Here is a 16770-nt window from a genome sequence, read left to right as displayed (position 1 = left end):
TATAGTCTTTAGAAATGTTAATCTTAATTTTACCCACTTTACGATATTTCTCCGATGTCACACCTCTAGTAGTGCCTCGACCTTGAAGAGATTGTACTGTTAACTCCATAAAGTATTTAGTTATTTACCTTGTATCAATTATCAATTATCTTAATTGAAGAAAATGAGTATTAGATTAGATATTTACCTTGTTATGTAGAGTTAGTCTCTAGTGGTGAATCAGACAAAGAGCTAGGAACATGTGGGGAATTTGATGTGTCCGTATCACCTTCATCTATAAACATTTCTGCACCAATGTCACCCAACATTTGCTCAATATCCTCTTCGTATTCATCACCAACAACCTTTGCATGTACATCTTCATTAATGTCTTTTTCTTCGTGTTGAGATTCGAATGATCCTGGATATGATTCTCAATGTAAGACCCAATTAGTATAACCCTGGTCAATACATTTAACAAACAAATGCTCTCTCACCAAGTCTATCTTATGAAAACACAAATTCTTGCATTGTCGGCATGGATATCTTATATGATTGTCACGATCGACTTTACAAGATGGAAACTCCAAAAATTTCTTAACACCTTCAGTATGTATATTGTAATCTTCACTCAACTGATCTCTAGCTCGCATCCAACTCTTATCCATGTCTTATACCCTATTATAAACAGTCACGTGCATTAACAAGCAAGCACTTATCTAACATATTGTGTAAATTCTTCCTTTCACCTGATAGTTGGTCTTATCCCATTCGGGATTGTAAGATCATAATTGCCAACCTATCAAGTATTATCTATCACATCCAACGAAATTTCGGCAGCACCTCTCCATAATTCTCCAAATATACTCGTTTGGTCATGTGCACTGATGAGTAATACTTCGACGCACCATAACCGAAACTGCATATTTAGAGAAGAATACTGGAAGATTACCAAAATCATAATGTCAAATGCAACAGATACAATTTAATAGTTTACAATAATGATTTTTCAATCTCAAACTGTCCAAGCATTTTTCTATTCAAAGTGCATGCACGAAATAAAAGAATAAATAATATATTAGAGAAATGAAAAAAGAAAGAGTGGTGTTAGGAGAATATGGCATGAGCTACTGGAAGTGAAGCATGAATCTATGACAGATATATGCCACTTCCATAAATTAATGCTTTCAAAAACTCCTGAGTTGGTGACTTCTCATCAGAAAGCACATCAGCGGATGCAATTGATTCCTCCAAAAAATCATAACTGATACTATGTGGTCATGCAAAATAATTCCTAATTTTTTTATGGGTGAAGTGAATCAACAAATGCATGTAGAGAGCTATACAAGTGGTGGAAGTGTGGTTCATCTAAACATTCATCTATGACGAGCAACTGGTGTAGGGATTCTTGAATTGGAAATTAGAATAAAATGGAAAAAAAAAACACTGTCTATGAAAATTGGAAAAAAAAAATACCTGAAGGATCTAGAATAGAGAATCGATCTTTACAAATAATTTAATCCTAAACGGACTCCACTTATGAAAATTACAAGAAGTGTCATGGGTTTGCAGGCAAATTTAGTGTATATTACCTACATAATCTCAACAAAAAAGAGAGAGAAACTACGTTTACAAACCTATGATATTAAACTACAAAATGGATCTTATTCTAGGCCTCCCATTTTGCTTGAAGAATTCAGAAAATAAAGGTCTTTGATCAACGAAAACCTCGAAGAAAGATAAAACCCCAAAGATGATAAGACAAGTATTGATTTTATTAAATTTTGATTAATATCCACTCAAAAAAAATGTCTAGGCAGTGTCAAGAACACGAGCAAGTGCACAACAATCTCGCCTCCCAAATAAAATTCAGGCCCAATCACTGCTGGGCTATGATTAAGTCCCTAGATGCTTTTGTTTTTTCCATTTCAAATAGCCGTATATCCTTTTTTTTGTAGACATAGCTTAATCCAAATCTGTAGCTTTTTTGGTAAGTTATATTTATTTGTGAAAAGGGATTTCATTGAAAGCTTCAATTGTGAATACGTAGAGGGCCAAATACCCAACCAACTCGGAGAAAAATGCATAGCAATCACAACCAGCCACCAAATATGCAGCAATCACAACCAAATCAAGAAAAAATGGATATAAACCGAATGGATCAGAATCGAGCTTAACCAAAACAAGGGGCAGAATAACGACTTGCAGCTTACTTGGAGGCGTGAGAGGGGCGTCTTACGCAGTATGTATGGCGGCAGTGACTATTGTGGGAAAAAGTATATTCTTAGTGGAAAAAAAAATTCCCGACCAATTTGTGTTGGGAGACTTGTGGCATATAATTGGTGAAGAAAGATCCTTTATCCACCAAACCTATAGTTCATGGGAAAAACCTTCTTTTTTCCACGACATTTGTGGCAGATAAAACATCTTTATTTTGTGACAAATAAGGTCTCATCTAGTATTCCGTAGTGAGAAATAATACGATTTTCCATTAAATTAGGTGGTGGCAAAAAATTTTGCCCATGAAACTTCTTCGTGGAAAATGGAAACTAATAATTGTTTTACTCATGAACATTATTCATGGCAATAGACTTTTTAGCATAATCAATTTCAACAGCTATAACTATTTCTCACCAACCACCAAGTGATACAAATTCAATAAAATACTCAAACATTATTGTATTGAAGGCTTTCTACTCAATAGACCATCAAGTGATAAACCAACACCTGAAATTTTATTCTAACCAAAAATTAAGATAACCAAATAATATAAATAATACAATAATTTACAACTCTGCCCACTAAGTTAACCAGTCAATTAAGGACATGAAAATACATCAATATTTGCAAATATGACCGTACAACAAGGAATTAGCCAACATGGTCATTAATGTTCATAACAAATCCTTGTGCCTAACTACATGTATACATATTTTTGGACATATAGACACATTACTGCAACAAACATATGCTGCTCTTGTTTGCTCCAATTCATCTCCATTCATGTCATTCTACAAAGCCTCTTAATCCACAAATACTGCTTGCACATAATTACCTGAAAAAACCATGTAGTTAACTATATTAGCCAATACAAAATATTTATTTCTTAGCTACTAGGACATTACCATATTATCAATCAAAGGCTGATGCAAATAAGGAATCTGGGACATTAACATATAAACTAATTAAAACTTCTCCATATCCAACCACTTTGATTTCATACATATTATTCAAGTTATCATAACATGATCCCACCAATTTAAGACCTCACATAGATGCTGGAATGATAATCCTACCTGCCCTCTATCAAACAATGCCAATAAATTCAACCCTTGTGATAGGGTAATGATTTCGAATGCATTCATCATCATCAAAGGACCCACTTCAACCCCTATGATACAGTGTTGTAACCAGTAAACGTTAACCAGTTTTGGTCAAAACCCTGTTAGGAACCTAACAAGGTGGAGTTCGAAGATATGCAGAGACTGGAATGAGCAGCTGAAGTGAACTGCTGAAGATGAGATGGTGTCGTGTAGAATTGAAGGAATATGGCGTATTGGCTAGCTGGAGGACGACGTTGTGCAGATCTCAAACAACAAAGTCTAGTTGTGTTTTTAAGTACCTGTGTCTTAAACACAGTGTTTTAGCATTTGCATTTCTATTGTATCTATAGGGTCAGTTTAGTAATATGCTTATTAATTTGTTAGTGTCAGAAAGGGAAATATGTACTGGGGTGGGGGAAGACGTAGATCATTCTGGAAATTATTACAAATTTATTGACTTTTTGGGAGGATTTGGGTTTTGCCTCAAACAACCCAATGATTATCAATTTCAATTACCGTTTGAATTTCTTTCATCATCTTCCTGTTAATTAATTCATCATTCTCCATTCATCTATCGCCATCCATACAATCTGTAGCAAGGTGTTTAACAAACCCAAAGAGAGAGGGAAGGGCGAAGAATAGATGGAGGGAGAGAGAGTCACCTGAGATGGTGGCGCTAAACACTGTTAATGGACAGAGCTGCTAGAGAGAGTATGCCAGGGGAGAGAGCGCGAGGGGGACTAAATTTTGTTTTTGAATTTCAAATATCTTGATGGGTTTTATTGCTGAGAGCATTGGCAATGGTCTAGTTGCCAAGTCCAAATTTTTCTGGAACTTTAAGTTTTGGCTATAACATTAATCTTTGGCATGGTGAATTCACATTGAACTAGTCATCTTAAAATCAAAATAATAATATAATATAATATTAAATATATAATATTATACAAATAATTTTTTTTTGTAATATTCTGAAAATGCTAGTCAATGCTACAGCTCACAATTTGTTTTTTCATTTACTGTAGCTCACAGTTTAAGTTGAAGTGGTTTAACTAGTTCGATGCAGTTAATTTTGAGAAAACTTAGTTAAAATGTAGACTTGGTTAGCATTTGATGAGTCTAATGTCAATGCTCTGAGAAATGATTTAAAAAGCTTTTATAAAATAAGCTGCCACATCACCCTAATTGTAAACGAATTGTAAAAGGGAGTGAGGGTATCATTACCCTACATCTTTAGAGATGCACGATTTACTCCTCAAATGCTATTTTATTAATTGTTTTTTCTCCTCCCACTCTCTCTTTCTCACAACTCTTTCTTCTTCTCTCTCCCTCAACAACACAACCTTCACATTCACCTTCACTTTCACTTTCACATTCATTTTATTATTATAATATATTATATTTTTATATAATTTTTTTATATTTTTAATATAATATAGAAAAAAAAATTATATTTTTTTAATTATTATTATATTTGTATTATTAATGCCAAATGTATGTGGTGGTGCTAATTGCAAAAAATATATAAAAAAAATATTAATTTTAAGAAAAAATATTAATAATAATAATAAATATATTATTTTATTATTATTTTGATGCATAATTTAATATGAGAGTTTTTCTTGAATGTTCAAAGACAATCTCTATAACATGTGATTTACATTTACATATAGAGAAACTAATACTAATGCTCTTACATTTCAGGTACAAAATATATTGCATTTCCCAAGACGTGTTGTTTTGTCTAGCCATTGTTGTGACATGATGTGACATAAGCACAAGATTGAAAAAACATTTCATAGCTAACTCGTGTTATTAGAACTCTTCAAGATACGATGTTCCTTTGAGTTTTAGATTTACTTTAAAATTTTCGAAAATTTACCAATCCGAAATATTAATAAAAATTCATGCAATTACTCAATAAGTATATTGTTAGCATAAAGTAAATAAATTGCATAACACAAAGATTGGTAACAAATGGAAACCCTTTAAAGAACTTTTTAAAGGTAATACCCTACGGGGTAGCCAACCCAGAAAAGTCAGTTTTATTATTTGAAAATTTGTTACAAGTGAACTTCAATTACAAAATATTTGTCAATTAACACTCTTATTTGAATAGACAAACAACACGTTTATCTCTACCATAATAGTAACCAGAACTTCTTACGATCTCCAAATCTTGACGTCTCTACTGGAACTCTAGTGGCTAAAACAATCACGCTATGTCCACCTTGAATCACGATCACACTCTTTGAGAGAAAAATTATGAAAATATAATTTTCTCACCAAAAATAACCACTCGGAAAGTGCTCTCCAACAGCTCGCCCGTTGAATCTCTACCTTTCCTAGTTAATAGGATAGAATTAAATATCTTTTTGGAATCTGTTTTCAAGTTCGTGAAATCTATTAACTGACGAAATCTACATTTGTTGAATGTGACTTGAACCTGAAAAAAATTAACTTGAAAACCCCGCAACAAATAGAAAAGCAAAAAATACTCTGGAGCACACAAGTACTAACATAGAACAGTGGCTGAAATTAATTCAACACAGTTTCAAAGTCTAAACACATTCTTGCCCAGCAAAAACAAACTAGATCAAATCAACCACAAATCAAAAAGTTTCTAATGTAATTGTTACAAATCCAATTAAAATCAAAACTCAATTCTCCCCCTTAATTTCAAAATAACAAAAGTCAATTTGCTCCCCCTCAATCTACTTAGCTCCTCCAATTCTCCTTCCACTCCCTCCTTTTTGTCGTCAATCTGACAAATGTTACTCCTATTCAAAATCGGCATCCATGACATTTTTCTACTGCATGTCCAAGGATAGATGGACCAACCTATCATTTGCTTACTCACAATTTGATTGAACAACATTAATGTCCTTCTCCAACTTGAGTTGGTTGGCATCCAACTTGGCAACAATGATGCCTATCTTTTATGAGAGCAGAGTTAGCTACTCCAGAACTTGAGAGGAGGGCACCGATGGCTCAGGAGGAGAGGAGGTGGACTCTGTAGTGCATGTTCTCTTCTTAGGTAGCATGGCCTCTGATTTAACAACTGTAATTGCAAAAATAGAGTCAACCATCTTCATAGTTGGCTCATTGTTCCGAAGAGGAACCTTAGCCTTGAGAACCAACTTAGTGATCAAGCCTCCAAAGGGCAAATTTTGATGTATAATATCTATGACACGCCTAGGAAAATCAATAGACACACCCGTAACTAAGGCATACATGAAATACGCACGCTCTGAAGGGAGTTGAGTCTGACGATTGATGAGCCAAAAGTTAGACAACACTATTTTTGCTAGGAGTCTATATTGAGGAAGCATCACACTTATAGGGAGTCTGTGAACCTTAGAGTTCCACTTTGGGCCATGAGAACCAACAATCAGATTACTCATGGTTGTTTTGGTTGGGCCCCCATGCCTTGATATGGGTACAAGGGATAGTCCACAACTGGGAGCCCTGAGAATGGCAGGAAAGACCTCAATGGTGGTTTCCCTAACAACAGATGCAATAGATGCAATGATATGATCTTCCAAATTAAAATGTGCAATATTTGAGTAAAAATCCCTGACTATATCAACACACGGAGTAGGAGAGGAGTGTGTGAGATTTTTCTAGTGTCTGTCTACAAAAATTCTTCTAATGATGTCAAACTCTGTGGATGAAAAATCAACTAAACTGATCTCGCTCACCTAAAACAGGTCTGTGAGAGAATATGTTTCGATAGGCCTCTTCAGCTTTAGGTGTAGTGAAGCGCTCATGTTCTGCACCAGATCTTATTGGTATAAGAGGAGGAGGGGCTGATAGCTCTTCCTCACTAGAAGAATTGTCAGGAGTGGACACATTACTTTTTTTTTTCTTGTTAGCACAATCCTTGAATCTCATATATAAAAAACCATCAATATTGTTATACTTAACAAAAATGAGACCGAGACCCTTGCAAATCGTGTGAGAGAGTGTTAAAATGCTTGATGTAATGCTTCCAGAACCATAAAGGACCTCAACTCAGCAATGCATTGTGAGTAAAATAATGAATGAGTATGAATCAATGTAAAGAATCGAAAGGAAAACTAAGAAATGCTAGTTAGACAAAACATCAAACACTTGGTGGGCAAACCGTGGAAACCGAAATGCAAAATGCAAGAACCCACCAAAAATCCATCCTAAACACATTATATGTAGAAGAGTCCACACGCAACAGTTGTCGATTCACATTTCGACACTCAAAAACCAAACTAAGTCGCTAAAATCCCACAAGGAATCGTAAAGGAAAAAAAAAATCCCACAAGTGTGAAAAGCGAATCCTAGAATAGAATGGGGGAGATGAGAGGCATTTACCGTGAATTAGAAGCATGAAGAGGATGAATGGTGATTGATTTCGTGGGATTGAAGGACACTAGGGCTCGAGAGAACTGAGGTATCGTATTCGACGTGGGCTTTAGAGTCATTAGGCACGAAGAGGAAATAATGTGTAGAGGGGGGTTGGTTTGAACTAAACCAAAGTGATTGGCAATCCCGCGTGCATGGGTATATATGTCATAGCTGAGTCCCACTGGGAGAGAAGGCTGTGTTTGGTTGTAAGACTCAACTGAGCTAAATTGAACTCAGTCTAATATTAAACTGACTCTAACATCAAAACACTCAACTCTCAAATTATTAAACTCATCTCAACTCAAAACCTCCTTACACGTAGAACTCACAATCTTTTCTACTTAACACATCTTTATATATTGGACCCACAACTTTTTCAACTTCCTATAAAAAGTACTAAACTCATCTTAACATCCAAACACACTTTAAACTCAGTTTAAATGGGCCTCACGTAACTTTCTTCACTACTCAATTCACTATTGTTCATAAAGAACTAAGTTCAGCTCAACATCCAAACGCAGTCTTATTCGAGTGGGGCTTATTACTTATGATTAGGAGTCCCACTGGGAGTCCTATACAAACAAATGTAGTACATTTTTTTTTTCTTAGCAATATGGGAGGTGGGGGCGACCAGCGTAGCTATCCTCCCTGAGCGTGACCATAAGAGCCCCTCCTCGCTGTGGAATGTCCGTTTTGAGCCATAGCTACTGCCCAATGGGCGAGCCCGTCACCACCAACCTGTCAGCCAGTCCAAAGCCCATCTCATAGACCCTTAGTTAGGCACTACTCCTGTAAGCGGTTTCAACTCGAACTTCTGACCTCGAGAAACTACTTAGCTCGTACCAACTGAGCTACCACCTTGGTGGTAACAAATGCAGTACATACTTACGAGGACTCAAATATCTAATACTTGAACTAGTTTTTGCAATAAGTGCTTATATGAAAAAATAAATAAATAAAATTCAAAATAAAACAGAATAACAAATAAAATAAAATAAAATCTGACTTAATACTCATTGTTTTGCAAAAAGAAAAAAAATAAACCAATTTAATTTCCTTAAAGTCAAGTCACTTGTCTAAATATACCAAATGTCAAGACAAATGTTCCACTCACACAGCTAACTTTAAAAGAGTTTCATACTCTCTTCTTAGAAATGAACTAGAAACAAATGAGTGTGAACACATCATAAATTTATCATGACCAAAGTCCATGTGGGTGTGTGAGTGAGCAACTTCCATTATTAAATATTTATATATTATTAGTATTATTATTATTATTATTTCTTTCACATAGATACTTCCAAATAGGTTATCTTAGACCACAAAAGTCAGACTTTATACTAGAGTCTAGATATTTAAAAAAAGTATCTCTTCCAATTAAGAGTGTTACCTGATCAGTTCGGACAAGAGAAACCGACTGGACCAACCACTTCGTTCCGAACCGGAAAGGACCAAAGTTGGTTCGGTCCGGTCCGGGTTTAGGGGTTTTCCACCCCGGCCATGACCGAATTAAAAAATATATATATTATTTTATATATAATATTTATATAATAATAATTATATAATTTCTTATGTAATTTTCATCTAACCTATCTCCATTAAAAATATAAAATTTTAAATATGTTATTAAAAAATTAATATTCTATCAATTAACTAATGTATAATATCAATTAACTAATTATATAGTAATTATATATATAAGTTAATAATGTAGTTTTCATCTAATTTATTATCATTGACCATATAAAATATTTTTTATCAAGTTAGTTACATAATCTACATTAATAGTTCACTTAATTTTAATTTAGTATTTTAAATAAATTTTTTTATTATTTTATTTTTAAGAAAAAAATAAATAATTAGATCGACCGGACCTATAGGTACCAGTCTGGTCTGGTCCTTAGGTATGTTTGGTTCAGTCTGGTCTGGGAAAAATGATGGTCCATGGGACCGAACCGGACCAGACTGAATTGCACCCCTACCTCCGAGCATAAGGTAGTGCAACCATTTGTATATCCATTTTATTGCTCATCTTTATTCTCATTGAATAGAGCATTGTTTTGTTTATAACGACTTAAAGAACAAGATCAGTTTAGGGTGTTTGTCTTTTTCCATAATGAAGAAACACCAACTTTTTCTATATGAATCGACCTTTAATGTCTAGCAAGAAGAGACCTCTTGACTTTTAGTACTAGATTCAACTAGTATTAGTCAATTTAAGGTTTGGACTCGCCTTTTGGACATCATCTATGAGACTTTATGAAACATACATAATTAATAATATGTGGGAAATAAGTTCCTCACAATCCACTGGAATATAACTTTGAAAAAATGAGTCATAGGATCTACACTCAAATTGTGAAAAATAAAAGAAAATAAGATGCTCCAACTCCAAGTATGGACAAGTGTGAGGTTCTGAGTTCTCTTGACTTGGCAAGACAAAAATGATATTTTCCTTTTTCATCTTTTTGGTTATAAATTTTTTGATTTTTTAATATTTTTTTTTTGTTTTATATAATAAAGCAGAAAAATAGAGATCAACTCAACCAAAAAAAAATAATAATAAAGAACAATAAAAATATGTGAAATGCATGTCCTAGACTAATGATGTGCAGGAAATACAAGAACATGTAAGTATTCTTAACAATTAAGGTCACACACACCTCTGGTTTTCCTTAGAAACTCAAATCTTAAACCATCTAAAGGTTTAGTAAATAGGCTAGTCAATTGATGCTCAGTAGGAACATGATTCAAGAATACTATCTTAGACTCGACCAACTCTCTAATGAAATGATGTCTAATATTTATGTGTTTGGTCTTAGAATTTTGAACAAGATTCTTAGAGATACTAATTGCACTTGACTTATCACAATAAACGGCCAGTCACTTGAGAGAATTCTTAATCTTGAAGCATCTTTTTCATCCATAAAAATTTAGTGCATCAACTTCCAACTACAATATATTCGGCTTCAGCTATAGACAAGGAAAAGGAATTTTGTTTTTTTCTCATCCAAGGTATAAAGTTTCCACCTGCATAAAAACAACCTCCTAGAGTACTTTTTCTATCATCAGCATTTTCAGCCCAATCCACATTTGAATAACCTACTAGTTCCAAGTTTATATCATTTGAATAACAAATTTTATAGTCAACAGTTGCAATAAGATACTTAAATGATTGGGAGAAATGCTATTGGGAGCCCAACAGCAAGAGCAGCATGCAACAACACGAACCTGATGTTTGCCCAATTATGCAAAGAGCAATGCTATGTATAGTCCCCAAATGGGGACTGCATTACAAGTCTAGTTATTTTAATTTTAATTTTTTTTTTAAATTACAATAATATCCTATCAAAATTGTATTTTTTTCATTTAATGAAGGGCTTGCACATGCAGTCCCCATTTGAGGACTGCAAATAGAATTTCTCAAAATGATGTTACGTACAGTCCCTAAATGGGGACTGGATTACAAGCCTAGTTAATTTTATCTTTAAATTTTTTTAAAATTACAATAATATCTTTATCAAAATTGATTTTTTTTCCATTTAATGAAGGGCTTGCACATGTAGTCCCCATTTGGGGACTGCAAATAGAATTTCTCTATAAATTCACTCTCCTGGACTGAAGGTAAGCTTGGGAGATTGTTGGCAAACACCTCTGGGAACTCCTCGACAATAGTATCCCCCTCAAGGTCTTCTCTGTCATTAAGCACCACCTGTACAAGGTACGGTTTTGCTCCACTGGCCAAGTCCTTCTTAGCTTGTAGGGTCGAGATCATTATTGGCATCGTCTTAAGCTTGTTGTATGTAAATTCTATTCCTTCTTCTCCGGCTAGTTGGAAGCTAACAACCTGGCTTCAGCAATTAATGATGGGTAGTGCTAGAATAGCCAATCCATTCCCAATATAATGTCGAACCCTATAAGGTCTACTTCTAGCACTCTTCCTTCCAATTCCAAGGGGCAACCCATAGCAACTTGCATATACACCACTACTTTCCTATCAGTAGAGCCATTGCCACACTTTTGCATAGACTTCGTCCATAGACTACACATTGAAGTGAATATGGTAGATAAAATAACTAAAATTCACCCAACTCGAACAAGGTACATGCATAATACTCAAGAAGTTTTACTCTTCCTGATATAGTCAAACACTCAATCTTAATGACATGCTTATTATTCATGATGCAATAATTTTCAATTTAAAAAGTTCATACCTATGACAACTCAACCCTTTTAGGTTTCTGGAGCTTCCTCATCTATTTCTCCATATTTCAAAGCATAAATTTGTACTTGCACTAATTGCCCCTGGCTCGATCTTCCTCCAGCTGAACCGAGCTTGCTTCCTTGGACCACTCTAGGGCATTCTCTGGTGAAGTGCCCAGTCTAACTGGTGCCCCTACGACAATCTCCCTCATGAGACTTGTTGCACTTGCTACAAACAGGTGTCCAGCCACCCATGTGAACTCCTAGGATCTCCTGTGGATGCGTCCCTGATCTAGACATAAACTTCTAGGGTTATACAGAATTGCTCCCTTCCCCAGTGTAAGTTCTCCACTTTTGTCCTGTTGCCAAGGCTTTTAGACTGTATTTCTCATGTTCAGCAAAGGAGGTTACTTCTACTATCATTTGGAGATTATGTATTTGCAAACATGCCACTTGAGATCGTAACTGCTGCTAAAGTCCATCTTGGAAATGTACGGCTTGCATTTCTTCAGTTGGACATTAGATGTGGGGCAAACCTCCCCAATTCTACAAACTTAGTGGCATACTACTTGACAATCATACTGCCTTGAACTAGACTGGCAAACTCCCTTGCCTTCTATTGCTTCACGATGGTAGCGAAAAAGCAATCGTTAAACTATCTTTTAAACTCCTGCTAGGTCATAGCTTCCATCGATCCTACTCCATGATGAGTAGCTGCCTCTTTATGTCCCACCATATGGCAGCTTCCCCTTGCAACAAGTAGCTAGCATAAATCAACTTTTGATCTTCGGTGCAACCCCAAATCTAGAAGGTTTTCTCGAGATCCTTGATCCATTTCACAAAATTCATAGTGTCACTTGTCCCAACTAAATCTTAGGTATCTGTAGACCAGGAACCACTCATACAGATAGCCTATCTTCTCAGCATGCTAGTAGTGAGCTTGATGTTGTTGTAGTTGTTGGAAGAGCTTCTGTTGTTGTTGCAACATCTCCATCATGCAATTTATGGTTTGGGCCATGGTGTAGTTTCTGTCATTATGGGGCTAATCACCTTCATGCGCATCCTCGGGTCACTCGCTACAAGGTAGCCTTGGTTGCACCATGATGTTCTTCCTGCCACAAGATTCCAGCTTCATCACTTCTACTTATCCTAAGACTTCAAAAGTTCAAGCCTACTATACTAAGATTAAAGCCTAAACTTTAGTACCTTTCTTAGGTGACTTACGGATTTATCCAGAGGCATAACAGCTCTGATACCAACGCATTGTGATGCCTCTAACCCCCCACTTATGATTTGGCAGGAGGTCGTGCCATCGGAATGTGCACCACATGGATCACACCTTTCGCGTTGTATGAAGAATAATGTGCTCGTATGCTCGGCCTGTGTGTGTAAAGATACTTGCAACAGAAGATTAAGGTATATGTCATAACCAAGACAGTAGTACTAGAGAAATTATAATAAAATCATCTAACCCGATATCACAAAACATCGATAAGTCACACATGCTCAATATCACATGTTTATTACAACCATACAATTGTCCACCAAAGTCACTTAATCAAATACTAATATAAAAAAAGAATGATAATCCAAAATGGAGATAGGCCCTCATCTCACTCTTCGGGCTGCTCTGGATCTCCCAGCTTGTACCCATCTTCATTACCTAAATCTACGTCAAACTCTACGGTTTCAAAGAGCAAAATTGTATTGGTACTACTGTGGTGAGATCTTGAGAAGTCTCAATAAGTTATACTCCATGAGAAAAAGCTTAAAATGCATGTAATGACAATGATTATTGCAAGTATAAAACATAGGGAAATCGAGAAATGAAACATACTTATAGACATGAGATATCCCCAGGAAAATTTGTTTTGCTTTAGGAAATAGAGGGACCCCAGCACATCAACAATATAAGCATTTAAATTCAAATAATAAGGAATTGAGCAACATATAATCCCAAGCAACATAATAAAACCTATGATCTTAAAATAACAAGCTTCAAGGAAATGTAACGCTCCAGCAAGAATATACATATATGCATTTAAATTTTAATAGCACAAAAACAAATTAGCATAGCATTTTCGAGCAGCATAAATAGTAATAGTAAACTTAACATGTAGCAGCCCGAGCAACAACCATGTCTATATATACATATATATATATATATATATTCACAGAACTAAAACAACTCAAGCAACAAATTTATATATAACTCCAACACAATAACTTAATGAGCAATAAATGTCAAAACATCAAACACAAGCTTAATAGCCCGAGACCCAGGTCCTCCGACTGCCATAAGACCAACTTAGAAACCAATTTTCCTTCAATGTGTGCACCATAACCTCCCCTAAAATGGTCATACACACATCTGGCTCCATTCGCCAAACCACGGGTAACGATCGTGCATGTGACTTGATTTCAAGAACTGCATTGGCTTCGTGTATCCGTCCAGGAGACTTCACTCAGTTCTTATACACTGCCAAGTGACAAGAGAAGATCTACCGAGATAATGCCCGATCTTGGCTTAGGATCATGGTTCACACAAACACCCACATACTCCTCTTTTGTTTAAAAATAACAAGTATTTATTAAGAAAATATCACCTTTTTATTAAAACAACCGACCAACAAGTGTGAGATAAAAATTATGATATCATAAATAAACAGTTCTTTGTATAAGCATGAAAACATAAAGGTTTTTCAAACAGAACATCAGTCTTCAAAATATCTTCCCGAGCAACAAAATAAAACTTGTGATCTTAAAAGAACAAGCTTCAGGGAAATGTAGCACTCCAAGTAACAAGAATATACATATATGCATTTAATTTCAACAACACAGAAACTGAGCAAAATAGCATTTTTCAAGCAACATAAATAGTAATAATAAACTCAATACGTAGCAACCCAAGCAACAAATTTATATATAACTCTAGCAGTAACTTAACGAGCATCCAATGCTCAAAACATCAAACACAAGCTTAATAGCTCGAGAACCTTAGGTCCTCCGACCACCATAAGACCAACTTAAAAACCAGTTTTCTTTTAATGTGTGCACCACGATCTCCCCTAAAATGGTCGTACATACACCCTAGCTGCATTCGCAATACATGTGGGTAACGACCTCACATGTGACTTCATCTCAAGAACCGTATTGGTTTCGCGTATTCACTTTCACCATAACTTGACCCAAGAGTGTTACTATCCTGCCTCCTAAGCCCATTGATAGCCTGGTGTCAACCCAAGAGGCTTCACTCAATTCTTATATACTCCCGAGTGACCAGAGGAAATCCACCAAGATAATGTCCCATCTTGACTTGGAATCGTGGTTCATGCACACATCCACATACTCCTCTTTTGTTTAAAAATACAAAGCATTCATTAAAAAATATCACCTTTTTATTAAAACAACCGACCAACAAATGTGAGGTAAAAATTACCATATCATGAATAAGCAATCCTCTATACGAGCATAAAAACATAAAGATTTTGCAAACATACCATTAGTCTTCAAAATATCTTCTCAAAACGTGAGATACAACAAGAAGTCGTACCCAAAAATTTAACTATCAATTTATAAGCGAAAACCAACCAACAACTAAGAGGTTTGAATCGAACAGTAAAACGTGGTAGTGTTGGCTAGGGCAAATGAGGTGAAACGGTGCGGCTTAAGCTTTAGACGTTGGCATTAGGGTTTTCCTTTCTAGAGTGATGGCTAGGGCAAACGAGAGAGAGAGAGAGAGAGAGAGAGAGAGAGAGAGAGAGAGAGAGAGGGCTTTGAGTTACAGAAAACAAGATGTGGGGAGACGAAGACTGAGTGGCTTGGAGTTAAAAGGGAAAAGTGTTTGTCTTCACGGGTCTGACTTCTCCTCGTCATAGTTAGTTGGTTGATTGGTGAGCATCCCACTATCCAGGTGTACGTTGAATGAGGGAAGGGTTAGGGACAAAAGTGACATGTTTTGTGCATCTTAAAAGTTTGACCAAGGAGGGAGAAGCTCAGTTCTACCGCTTGTGAATGCTTCCCACTTGGTAAAAAGGTTGCAAACGCCAACAGTGATGGTCGAGATGGGATTCACGTGGTGGTGGAGTTTGTGAATACCTCTGACTTGAAGGTACACCATTGCAAAACGACGTTGTTTGGTGAAATAAAGTACCGAGCGAATACCTTGTATGCTTCCGAGCACTTGCTCGGATTTGCATGGAAGTACAAGGATTGTACTCTCGGTTCTATTTGAGACTTGTAGTAAGGCTTGTAAAACATGTTCTAGGCTCTCGCCCAATGCTTCACCTAACATTTTCTCACCCTTAACTTACTCACCTTGTATTACGCTTGCCTAACCATTGCTCACCCTTGATACAAGCATTGCTCACCTTCGAGCATTGCTCACCCAGTGCTAACCCCACCTACCACTTGCTCGCCCTTACTTGTTCAATATGACCTTCCCTTGAGCTCGAGATTATGAGCAGCTGTATAGTTTCCTTGTTACCTCATGGGGTGTTCCTATCTAAGCTGCATGTTGTTCTCACAATTGTATAGCGTTGCCGTTATTGATAAACTTTCTCTTTAAAGTTTTCCCGATGTCTTTTGAACTTGACTTGCTTTTTCTCTTTCCTCCTGAGAAGAACACATATATAGGCTATATCATAAACTCTAAATGCATAGCCAAAAAACATAGTGGAAGACGTTAATGACCAGAAGTGAACATAAATGCATATAATCACAAGTTTTTATAGGTAATCAAAGATTTTATTTAAACTTTAAAGGCAATTCAAATAGTTTTTGAGATATTTTTATTGAGATTTGAAACTTTTTTGTGAGATATTTGGAAAAAAAACATTTATGAGGATTTCTTTTCTTTTGATTATGTGATAATTGTTTTGCTATATGT

This window comes from Juglans regia, chromosome 16 (genome assembly GCF_001411555.2).
Source record: "Juglans regia cultivar Chandler chromosome 16, Walnut 2.0, whole genome shotgun sequence".
In the NCBI taxonomy this organism is placed as follows: domain Eukaryota; kingdom Viridiplantae; phylum Streptophyta; class Magnoliopsida; order Fagales; family Juglandaceae; genus Juglans; species Juglans regia.
This window is presented reverse-complemented; position numbering follows the sequence as displayed.